This window comes from Sapajus apella, unplaced genomic scaffold (genome assembly GCF_009761245.1).
Source record: "Sapajus apella isolate SASKATOON/1434 unplaced genomic scaffold, GSC_monkey_1.0 scaffold4, whole genome shotgun sequence".
In the NCBI taxonomy this organism is placed as follows: Eukaryota; Metazoa; Chordata; class Mammalia; order Primates; family Cebidae; genus Sapajus; species Sapajus apella.
In genome coordinates, this window is record NW_022436944.1 from 37,472,767 (window position 1) to 37,484,557 (window position 11,791).

An 11,791-nucleotide genomic window follows, 5' to 3' on the forward strand; every position below is an offset into this window, starting at 1 on the left:
ATCTTTGAGGTTGCTGACCTGTGGATGGGTCTTGTCTTCTTTTATCCTATCTGATGACTTTGAGGGTTTGATTGTGGTATGTGGTGTATTCAGCCAATTGGCTTAATTTCTGGAAGATTTTCGGGGGCCTTTGCTCAGCCCCTAACTCCTGGACTATGTGCTGTAACTCTGAGGGACTTGTGTTGGGTCCCAACTTTGTTCTCTGGCTCCTCAAGGTTTGGAGTCCACTCTGCTTGGGGGTGGGCTGAGGTGCAGCAGCTTTAGCAGAGTGCTAGTGGATGTGGGGCTGCCTGTCTCCCTGGAGGCATTTACCACAGTGGAGGAGGCAAGGCAGCTGTGGACCATGTGTACTGTTGCGCTGGAGGTAGTATTGGCTTGGGGCAGGGTACTGGCTGGCACAGGTCTGGGTGCCTTCTCTGTACCATGCAAACAGGAGTGATAGCTCAGGGTGTGGGAGGATCCCCTGTTCTCTGCACAGTGTTAGCACAAGGGCAGGGTAGTGGCAGTGGTAGGACTTGCTGGCTTGGTACCCACCAAGGCTCTATCTACAGTAGCGGTCAATGGAGGGTTGGGGGTACTGCACACCTGTATGCTGGTGGGGCAACTGAAGCAAAACCTGCCCATGTAGATATGTACCAACAAAGTGATGTGGGGAGTAACCATGGGCTCAGGGGAAGTTCCACTATGGGGAGAGAACATGTGGACTCTGCATGCCCATAGGGGTCGCCTTGCTGGTGCTCCACAGCAAGCTCTCCATGGTCTGCCAGCACAGAAGCTCTATTTTTGGCCCCCAAGACTTCCCTGTAAGCATGTGTGGTCAGGCTGGGGCTCTGGGAGTGGCCAAGAGATCAAGGAGTGCTCAGGTCACATCAGCTCCATCTGATGTGTAAGACCATTCTGCAGAGATCAAGTCCAATAGTTCCCCTAGAGCTAAAGTCTCTTATGGGGGCAATTTGAGCCTAGAGGGATGGCTGTTCCTGGCCATGCTCCACTACAGACACTGCCACAGCAAACCACCTGGGCTCTGCATCAGCTGGCTGGCTACCCCACCACTTTGCTTATCTTCTGGGGGCTCTACCCAGAGAGATGTGGGTCAGCAATAGCTCAGTGCATCAGCACAGGATGGAAGATCTGTGCCATGGACCCGAGCCAGGGGTTACCTGCCTGACGATGAGCAGTGGGGGTGTGTGAGACCCAGGGGAGCTGGACCAGCCTCCTTTCCTTGGGTTGACTGCAGCTTGTTGGACATGTGGATAATGCACTTAGGGTCTTTGCTTCTTTGTTGGTCCAAGGGTAGCAAGAACAGTTCCACCACAGAGGCAATGTCAGAAAAGCTTTCAGTCGTCCTTAGAAGCTCTGTTTGGAGAGTTTCTGAGTTGCTACTGGCTTGATAGCTCTGGTGGGGAGTGGCTAGAGGCCCAGGCCTGGAGGACCTACCTGTTGAAGAGATATGTGAACAGGCACCCACATAACAGTCTGGCTGCTTTTCTGTAGGGCTGCTGTAGTATCCTGGGAGTCCTCTCCAGTCCCTAGTCCCCTCGGATTTTCCAGTACCTGGAGGTATCACCAGTGAATGCTGTGAAACAGCAAAGGTGGCAGCCTGTTCCTCTCTCTGGTTGCTCCATCTTAGGAGGTACAGGCCTGATGCTGTCCTGAACGCACCTGTAGGAGGTGGCTGGAGACCCCAGTTGGGAAGTCTCACCCATTGAGGAGAAATGGGGCTGGGGATCTGCTTAAAAAAGAAGTCTGGCTACATTTTCATAGAGCTGCTGTGCTGTGCTGGTTGGCTTGGACTCTCCAAAGCCCAAAGGCAGGAATGGCTAAGTCACCCAAACAGCAAAGGTGGTGGCTTGCCCCTCTCCCTCTGGGAGCTTCATCCCAGGGGTTTTTCAAAGCTCTGTTGGCTGGAGAACACTGGAGGGGGTGACTGGAGACCCCAAGTTGGGAGACCCTGTCTAGTGAGAAGGAACAAGATCAGGGACCCACTTTAAAAAGCAGTCTGGCCATGTTTTCATAGAGCAGCTGTGTTATGCTGGGGGAATCCCTTCTGCCTCTGGACAGCTTGGACTCTCCCAAGGCTGGAATGGCTGAGTCACCCAAACAGCAAAGATGGCAACCCACCCCTCCCCCCAGGAGCTCCTTCTTAGGGAAGTGCAATACCACTACTGGTGACTGGCTGGAATTCCAAGCTAGTGGGACTTTTCCTGCAGGGTACGGTGGAAGTGGGGCCTGCAGATTGTTGCTGCTCTGCCCCCGGATTCAAGCTCTTTCCTAGGGATACAGAGGCCTGACCTCCTGCTTTGCCACAGTTGCAGCTGCTTTTGCCAGGAAGCCCAGAAAGCCCAAGTATCCAAGGCTCCCGGGTCTCCATGCATGCCTGAGTGTCTGCACCGCTGAGATTCCATGTAGCTCCATGTGTCAGATTAAAGGCCCTGGTGGAGGGGGTTCACAAGGGGATCTCCTGACCTGAGGGTTGCAAAGATCCATGGGAGAGGCATGGATTCCCAAGGATGTACATTCAGTCACTGCTTCCCTGGGTTGGGGAAGTTCACTTGGCTTCCTGTCGCTCCCAGGTGGGCCATCATCCTTTCTCGCTTTTCTTCATGGCCCTGAATGGCATGGGAACTGCAGATGGTTCCCTATGCATCCAAGAAGTTCCTGGAAGTCACCGAAAGGGCTGGGCTCAAAGGATCCCACAGCCAGAAATGAGGAGCCCAGACGATAAATATGTCTCCAGAGATATTAGTGTGGAAGGGTAATGGTTGAGACCAGATGCCTGCTTCCACCAGTATCCTGACCCAGTGAAGCCCACCTTCCCCCAATTCCCCTTAGACACAAGAGGAGACCTACCCAAATTGATGAAATTAAGTTTCCACTGCCTGGTAAAATAAGGCCTCAATTAAAAATTTAAGTTAATTGTAGAGAATACGGAGAAACTATCTTGCACATTTCAGTTTGTAAATGGAAATATAATTATAATACAGATCTATCTATATCTATATACTAGACACAGAGATCCATATCTCTGTATGCTGTATGCTCTGATCTATGTGCTATACACAATTAATTTTTCTTTGTCTAGTTGAATGGTAAGTGCCATTCAAGTAGGTATATCTGTAAAGGAATGTTTTGGCTAAAATAAAAGAAAACATGGGCTGGGTGTGGTGGCTAATGCCTGTAATCCCAGAACTTTGGGAAGCTGAGGTGGGCTGATTGCTTGAGTCCAGAAGTTTGAGACCAGCCTGTACCACATGAGGAAAACCCATCTCTACAAAAAATACAAAAATTAGATGGGTGTGGTGGAGCATACCTGTGGTCCCAGCTACTGGGGAGGCTGAGGCAGGAGAAATACTTAGGCCCAGGAGATTGAGGCTGCAGTGAGCCAAGATCACACCACTGCATTCCAGCCAGGGCGACAGAGTGAGACCCCACCTAAAACACAAACAAAAAACCACAAAAAACATGATCCCGGAAACGTAAAGATTTTGAGGTCTTTGTTTTTCACATGGCAGTAGGTTTGGCAGTGGGCAGTTGCTGACTGCTCAATGATGTCAGGGACAGCGTCTTGATTGCTTTCTTCACGTCTTGGTTATTTTCCCTCATGGTCGCTCCAATGCTCCATCCATCATACCTGCATTCAAGGCAAAGAGAGAAAGGTCTGGCTAAAGCTGTACCTGTTTCCCTTTATGAGGAAAGTCATGGCTTTCCCAGGAGTCCCCCAGCAGACTTTTCTTTATGTCTCATCGGCAAGTACTCAACACCCTGCACACCTCAAAGTGGTAATTGAGATTAAGGTGAAAATTGAATATCGTTAAAAGTGCCCTGAACAGTCCCTTAGGATTTTGTTGTGTTGGAGGCCAGACTGCTGGAAGCCTACACTTCTTTTAGAAGCTCACACACTGTCATTTCTACCACAACATTGGAAGACATCTTTCTTTCAGCAGGTGAACTAGCTAGTATTAGGGGTCGTAGCATTTAAACAGTAGGATCTTTAAACAAAGGGATCACACTCATGCAGGAAGATACTTTTACTCTGAGAGAAACATGGAACCCCCACCTCAAGCTCATTAAATCAACTGGTGGGTAGAAATGGCCTCACTATTTGCGTAGTTGTCCATGTGCTATGAAGCATATCGTATAGAGGAGTGGTTAAGAGTCTGTCCACTGGAGTCTGGCGCTATGGTTCATGCCTGTAATCCCAGCACTTTGGGAGGCCAAGGCAGGTGGATCACGATGTCAGGAGACTGGGTCCATCCTGGTCAACATGGTGAAACCCTGTCTCTATTAAAAATATAAAAAATTACCTAGGCATGGTGGTGCATACCTGTAGTCCCAGTTACTCAGGAGGCTGAGACAGGAGACTCACTTGAACCAGGGAGTTGGAGGTGGCAGTGAGCCAAGATTGCGCCACTGCACTCCAGCCTGGAGACAGGGCGAGACTCCATCTCAAAACAACAAAAACAAAAAACAAAGAGTCTGTCCACTGGAAACAGACTCCTGGATTTGAAAGCCTGCTCCATCACTGACTAGCTTGTGCTGTGACCTTAGGTAACTTACTTAACCTCTCTGTGACTCAGTTTCCCATCTGTGAAATGAGGATAATAATGCAACCAACCTCATAGAGGTTATTGTGAAAAATACATGAGTTAATAAAGGTAAAGCCCATGTGTCTGACTCAAGCTAAATGCTATAGAACATTTAGGTATTATTATTATTGTTCTTGTTATTCCACAGTTGCATATACTCCGGTTCAATATGCACAAGATGCTACTCTAGAGTGAATTCATAAATCAACTATAACATTTAAAGTATTTTACCCAATATCTGATTAATAGTCAACCAACAATTGGTATTAACACTGCCATTTTAGCATCTTTGAACCAGAATGATCATGTCTTATGTGAAGGAATGCAGAAACGCACCACAGGTGGGGAGGAAGTACTGGATATTTAAAGGAAAATGAAATTCAGTCCTTAATCATGCAAATATTAATCACAAATGGATCTGTGTAAATATTAAGATGAAAAAGTTGGACTACGAGAGTTTTACAAGTCAGTTCCCTGAGGCTTTAATAGGTGTCTTTAAACAAATTTGGGAAATCTAGAGGTCAAGTTAAATGAATTTCTGCTGTCTTGTTTTTCTCCTGCTGCATTTATCAGAACCTTGAAGTTAATTTGCTTTGTAAATCTCTGAAAGTGTATATAGAATGAAGTACTATACAAACTTGTTAGATGACAGAATCTTTTTTTTTTTTTTTCAATTGCTGTGAGCCTCCTGCAGGTCTCCTGTTCTATCAAGTGCTAGATGCCTCTGAGGTCCCCCATTCATTCAATTCTAAAATCTCCTCAATGACTAACGAAGGTCAGTAGGTGAAGGGTGCTTTTAATATATATAGTTCAAAAAATCCTGAATGGTGCTTTGTAAATATCCATGCTGGGCTGGAGCTGTTGTTTTCATCTTTGCCTGTACCTTGTCATCACCTAAGGAGATTTAAAAAGTACTGATGCTCAGGTTGCATCCTCAGAGATTCTGATTTAATTGTTCTGGGTGCCACCTGAGCATTAGATTTTCAAAGTGATTTCTAATGTGCAGCCAGGGTTGAGAATGGGCTAAAGAATCTTTGGCTGGGACAGGCAATAACCAGGATCAGAAATGCAAAGGACCATAGAGTTTGGGAGGGGAAATAAAAGGGAAAGACAGAAAGAGGAGACGTGAGGTGAGGTTGATGATTAAAACCTAACCATGGTGTGGGAGTAAGCTGTGTGAGAGAAGAGATGAGGCTGACTGAGGAGATGGAGGATAGAGTGACCATGGAGAACGGCAGCTATGTACAAAGAGGAGTACTTAGAACACCAACTGGAAAAGATCACACTCCCCTAAAGACAAACACACAAAAATAATCTCAAAAACTAAAGCAAGACCATATGAGCCAGAAGATCCACAGCTTCAGGACTGGGGTCGCTCCAAAGACACTTCCCTTAGGCAGAACTCCTAGTGTTAGAAGAGAGTCTGAATTACAGCTGAATTGACTGTCTCATGAGAGGTCTTCCTTTCAATTTGCCTCAACTGAAGCCAGTGTATACCCTGTTTCCTTTCACCATGGTGAGGTTTATGGGCTGTGACGTAATTTCTCATAATTTATGTGAATGCTGCCTGCTGGGCCTCCATTGGACCCAGTAAGAAAGGGGAGGAAGCTAGGAGGAAGTGAACGGGGACAGCATTTGCAAGACTCACTCAGCTGTAGGATGGGCTCAGCAGGAAGTCACCAGATATCCAAATCAGTGTCCAGAAGAGAACAGTAGCTGAAATCCCATCTAGACTGACATTGCTCCAAGTGAGTACATCTGATGGGAAACAATATGGCCCCAGATGTTTCTAAGCCAAGAAGGGCAAATCTATGCACGCTGTCCCGCATTGCCCACTCTGGCATGTGTGGCAGACATGAAGAATTGATCATGGTGCAATTTTATGATGAGGCTGGACACAGCCTCAGCGTGCTTCTCAGCACAGAGCACCAAACAGCTATTGCCAGGTGATCACAGTCAGGACTCAGCTCCCATCCCGGTCCTAGGCTGTATGGTATGCTCAGAGTGGTGTGGGTGGCAGGACTGTGGTAGGCAACAAGCTACCATTTATTTATTTATTCAACCATCCTGATATAAAAAGATAAAACCTACACCTTCTACTGTAATAGACATTTGGGAATGCAACAGTGAGTAAAACAAGCATGGTCCCTACACATTAAATAAACCGCTAAACAAACATAAATGAACATATAAATACAAATTGTAGTGAATGCTACTGAGAGTTTAGTAAGTTAATAATTAACATGTTCCTCTTCCCCTTATCTTAACTTAGAAACAGCTGAGACAGACATAGGAGTCAAGGAGATGGAGGTAAAAATATCAGCTTCATTACTAATAATAAGACTATGAGAACAATGACTTATAACTAAGACCTGTAGTTTGATTCTGATATTTATCTATAAATATTTATATATATATTTATATATATAAAAATATATATTATTATATAAATACATATATTTATATAAATTTATAAATATATATATATATATATATAACCTGTCCATTGTTTATCTATATTTACACACACACACACACACACACACACACACACACACACACACACACTGGGTGCCCAGTTTTTATATATATATATATATATATATATATACACATATAAAACCTGTCCATTAGTTTGTCTTAAATTCAAGTTTAACTGAGTGTCCAGCATTTTATTTGGCAACCCTAGAGGAGAAGAAACAGAAAAACCAACTGAGATTTTGTCACAGATGTTGGTGATAGAGAAGATAGAGAAGATGGCATGCAGCGAGTTCCCGTTCTATTAGGAAGTAGACTCCTGGAGATGGATTGATGTGGTTGGTGAGAGAAAAAACCGGGGGTCAAGGGCCATGCAGACTCTGGACAGCCTCTGGAAGGACAAAGCTGCCAGTACATCCAAAAACACTGAATGAAAATAAAATTAGTTTTAACACTTCATTCTACTGCTCTCCTCTTGTAAAGTCTTGCACCCTATGTAGCTATGCTCATGACAACAGCTGTTTATTAACTGATACCTATATAATGCAGTATTAAAACTAATACCAAGGGAAAGGGCCTTGTGTGCTGCCAAAAAAAAAAAAAAAAAAGTAGCAAATAAACTGTAGTTCTAGACTTGCTGTGCCTAATACGACATGGCTCGTGACTGAGAAAATTATCAAAAACCTTTGGGATCAGAAGACAATATGAATTAGTCCACAAATGGGAGGAATGCAGTTCTGGTCTTCTGACCGTGTCCCTTAACTTTTTGATTATGTAAAATTTTATTAATGTAACCCGTCCTATCACGTCACTGTTGTGAGTATCATGTGAATTACAAATAAGAAAAATCTTTTATTAATATTCAGGTATTGTTGTTACCTGAATGTTTGTGTACCCCCACCCCAAATGTATATGCTAAAGCCCTAATTCCCAATGTGATATTTAGAGATGGGACTTTAGGAGATAATTAGGGTTACATGAAGTCATGAGGGTGGGGCCCTCATGGTGGGATTAGTGACCTTGTGAGAAGGGGAGGAAAGATCCTTGGCTGGTGCACCCTCTGTTCCCTGCACACATGGGAGAAAGGTGATGTGAGGGCATAGTGAAAAGGTGGTCATCTGCAAGCCAGGAAGAAAGACCTCACCAGAAGCCAAATTGACCAGAACCTTGACCTTGTGCTTCTATCCTCCAGAAGTGTGCATAAATAAATTTCTGTGGCTTAAGCCAAAAACCTATAGTACTTAGTTATGGCAGCTCAAACTGAATAATACAGGTACTATTATTTTTACAAAAGTAATTAGGTATAATAAGCAAGCAAGAATTTTAACACCAAAGCAAAATCTCTTACTTTATTTAACTGATTATTTATTTAGAAACAGGGTCTCTGTCTGTCACCCAGGCTGGAGTGCAATTGTGCAATCATGGCTTACTGCACCCTGGAACTCCTAGGCTCAAGCAATCCTCCAACCTCAACCTCCTAAGTAGCTGGGACTACAGGTACATACCACCATGACCAGCTTTTTTTTTTTTTTTTATTTTAGAGGCAGGATCTTGCTGTGCTTCTTGGCTGGTCTTAAACTTTTGACCTCAAGCAATCCTCCCACCTTGGCCTCCTGAGTAGCTGGGATTACAGGCCCAAGCTACTGTTCCCAGCTTCTTGCTATTTTCAGTCTGCCACTGAATTTTCTGGATCTGTAAGCTAGGCCACCTCTAGCATATGGTTTCCAGTCTCCAGTCCTGGAGCAAATTATATTGTGAGTATTTTCTTGCCTTTTCCTTTTCTACTTCCCAAACATACACATTAAGGGCAGCCTTGAGAAGGTGATGTCACAAAAGGTGTGGGTGTGTGAGGAAGAAAGGAGCTTGGTTGCTAGGAAACCAGGGAGCCAGTACAGACAAATAGCCACTAGGTACTTAGGGATTGTGTGGGTTGTGCTGACTGCATGTATGTGAGTACCTGGGGCCTTTCTCTTATAGGGCCAGCTAGAAATCTGCCACATCAAGACCTCTAGTCTGACATCAGATGTAAAAAGATGCTGCATAATGTAATGACTAGGGAGGCTTTCCATTGGGGTGGTCCCCGCTTGTTCACAGGGAATACATTTCAAGACTCCCAACGGATGCCTGTAACCAAAGGTAGTATCAAATTTAATATATATTGTTTTTTTCCTATACATATAGGTCTATGATAAAGTTTAATTTATAAATTAGGCACAGTAAGAGGTTAACAACAATAACTAGTAATAAAATCGAACAATTAAAACAAAATACTATAATAAAAGTTATGTGAATGTGCTTTCTCTCTCTTTCAAAATATCTTACTGCAGGGTACTCACCTGTTTTCAGACCGCTACTGAACATGGGTAACTGGAACCGCAGAAAGGAAAACCACACAGATAAGAGGGGACTACTATGTAAAAGATGGAACCCAACTCCAGAAAAGAGAATTTGTTATATATAGTAACCGGAAAGTCTAGGGGTGGACACTGCTTCAGATAGGACTGGATTCAGTAACGTGAATGTCATTGACTCATTCTTTGTCATATCAATTTTTCTCTGTGCAGTAGTCTCATTCTTACCTATTTTATTTTATTTTTTTATGATCGGGATCCCAATAGGCATTAAGGAAGTGATAGTCTGCTACAGAGCTCTGGGCTCCTATGTTTCCAGGAACCATCTCCAAGTAAAGAAAGAGCTTTTCTTTCCTTGGATGTGTATGTTAAATCCCAGAGAAGGGATTTGATTACTCCAGTTGGGTCACAGGCTCTCGTATTGCACTAATTGCTATGGCCAGAGTAGCAGGATACTCTGATTTGCAGCCCCATTAAGAACTGCATGGAATAGGGGAGGCAATTCTCCGAAGGAAAATCGGATGTGTTAGAAGAAGATGAAAGGATTAACTGTGCAGGTCAAAACAGCAGATATCCACAGAGGTACTTGAAAAGACATCTACAAGTTTTGCTCTTTTATTCATGTGTAACTTTAATCAAAATTACGTATGAAGGATGCCCATATATATATATATATATATATATATTTTTTTTTTTACAAAAGGTAGGCTATGTTTATTAGAGTCACAGGCAGTTGACTGCCTCAGTGTGACTCAAGACCACAAAAAACCCATTTCTCCTTCACTTCTGGGTCCTGGGGTTGAGACCCAGACCGGCAGGTATACTGCCTGGGGCCCATTCACAGGTTTACAAGTTTCTCATTGAGGGCAATCTGTGACTGAGTGAGGTTGGCCAGGTAGGTCACCATCAGCAGGTCATTGATGTTGCTGTTGAGCATGGTCTCAAAGTCATCAGGAACTATTTTGGGTACTTGGTTAACCAGGCTCATCAGGAATCGGCCCACAGTATTGTCAGCTGACACCTTTCCAGACAGTACATCCTCTGCGTGCAGCAACATCGTGCTCAGGGCATCCCGGATGCGAGCTGATGCCCCTCCTACTTGCTGCAAGTCACTTGAGAGTCCAATCACTCGTTTGGGGCTAAAGCAGGTCTTCATAATCAGGTCAACTCCAATTCGTTCAGTGTCATAGTATGCATATTTCACTTTCAGAGTTGTGAGCATCACTCTCATGGTCCTCCAGGGGACATCCATTAAAGTGCTGACACAGGCTTTGATGCTCATGCTGCCGTTCTGGAGACTTGTGTCCACAGTGAGGTGGATGGGGTTGGGGGCTTCCCAGCTGTAGTACTCATGGATCAGCACAGAGTGCTCTGTGATGTCATGGCCTGTAGCATATCAGCCCAGGATGAGCTCATTTGGAGAAACTTTTCTTATGCAGTTCATAAAAAAGTTGAGAGTCCGTCTCTTCCTCATCCCGGCCACTATCCAGGACAAGTTAATCATCCGTTTCACTGTGACCTCCCAGTTTACCACTAGGGATGACATCTTGAGAGACTGGAATCTCATTCGAGATGCCGCCACTCTCATCCTGAATCAGCACTGTACTTGTGTACATGTGTACATGCATTTTTCTTGGGGGCGAGTTCATTGGAAACAACCCCAGTGTGCATTCATAGAGAGCAGTAAGTGATTTGAAATTCATAAAGTATAATACTAAATATCAATTTAAAAATTAGATTTGTTTACTGACACAAATGTGGCCTTGATATACATTAAGGGGAAAAAAACAAGTTGTAAAGCAGTGTTTAAGGTTTAAATTTTTTGTAAAAATGTTATTTCTGTGAATATTGTCCCAAATTGTTAAGAGTGGCTTTCTGGTAGGAAGTTGCTATTGGATTCCCTTTTGGTGGGTTATAAACTTCTAAAATTTTAATGAGCAAATATTAATTTTGTAGTTAAACCAATACAGATTACATTTTAAAAATTCATTATAAACATTTAAAAAGAAGCATAAATATCATCTCCCATTTTGTAGGTTGTTTTTCACTTTCTTGATAGTGTCCACATTTTGTTTATCTTTTGATCAGTTGATAGACATTTGGGTTCTTTTCATCTTTTGCCTATTGTGAACACTGCTTGTGTGAACATTGGTATACAAAGAGAATAAAATACCTAAGAATACAACTGACAAGGGACATGAAGGACCTCTTCAAGGAGAACTACAAATCACTGCTCAAGGAAATAAGAGAGGACACAACAAATGGAAAAACATTCCATGATCATGGATAGGAAGAATCTATATCATGAAAATGGCCATACTGCCCAAAGTAATTTATAGATTCAATGCTATTCATATCAAGCTACCATTGACTTTC

The 11,791-nt window shown here is 43.6% G+C and overlaps 1 pseudogene across 1 annotated transcript; it reads right to left on the reverse strand.

Moving 5' to 3' along the window:
* Nucleotides 1-10,103: 10,103 nt before the first annotated feature.
* On the reverse strand, nt 10,104-10,854 carry LOC116542430 (annotated as a pseudogene). Its single transcript, XR_004265220.1, has one exon. The product of XR_004265220.1 is annotated as a eukaryotic translation initiation factor 3 subunit F pseudogene (transcript).
* Nucleotides 10,855-11,791: the final 937 nt, after the last annotated feature.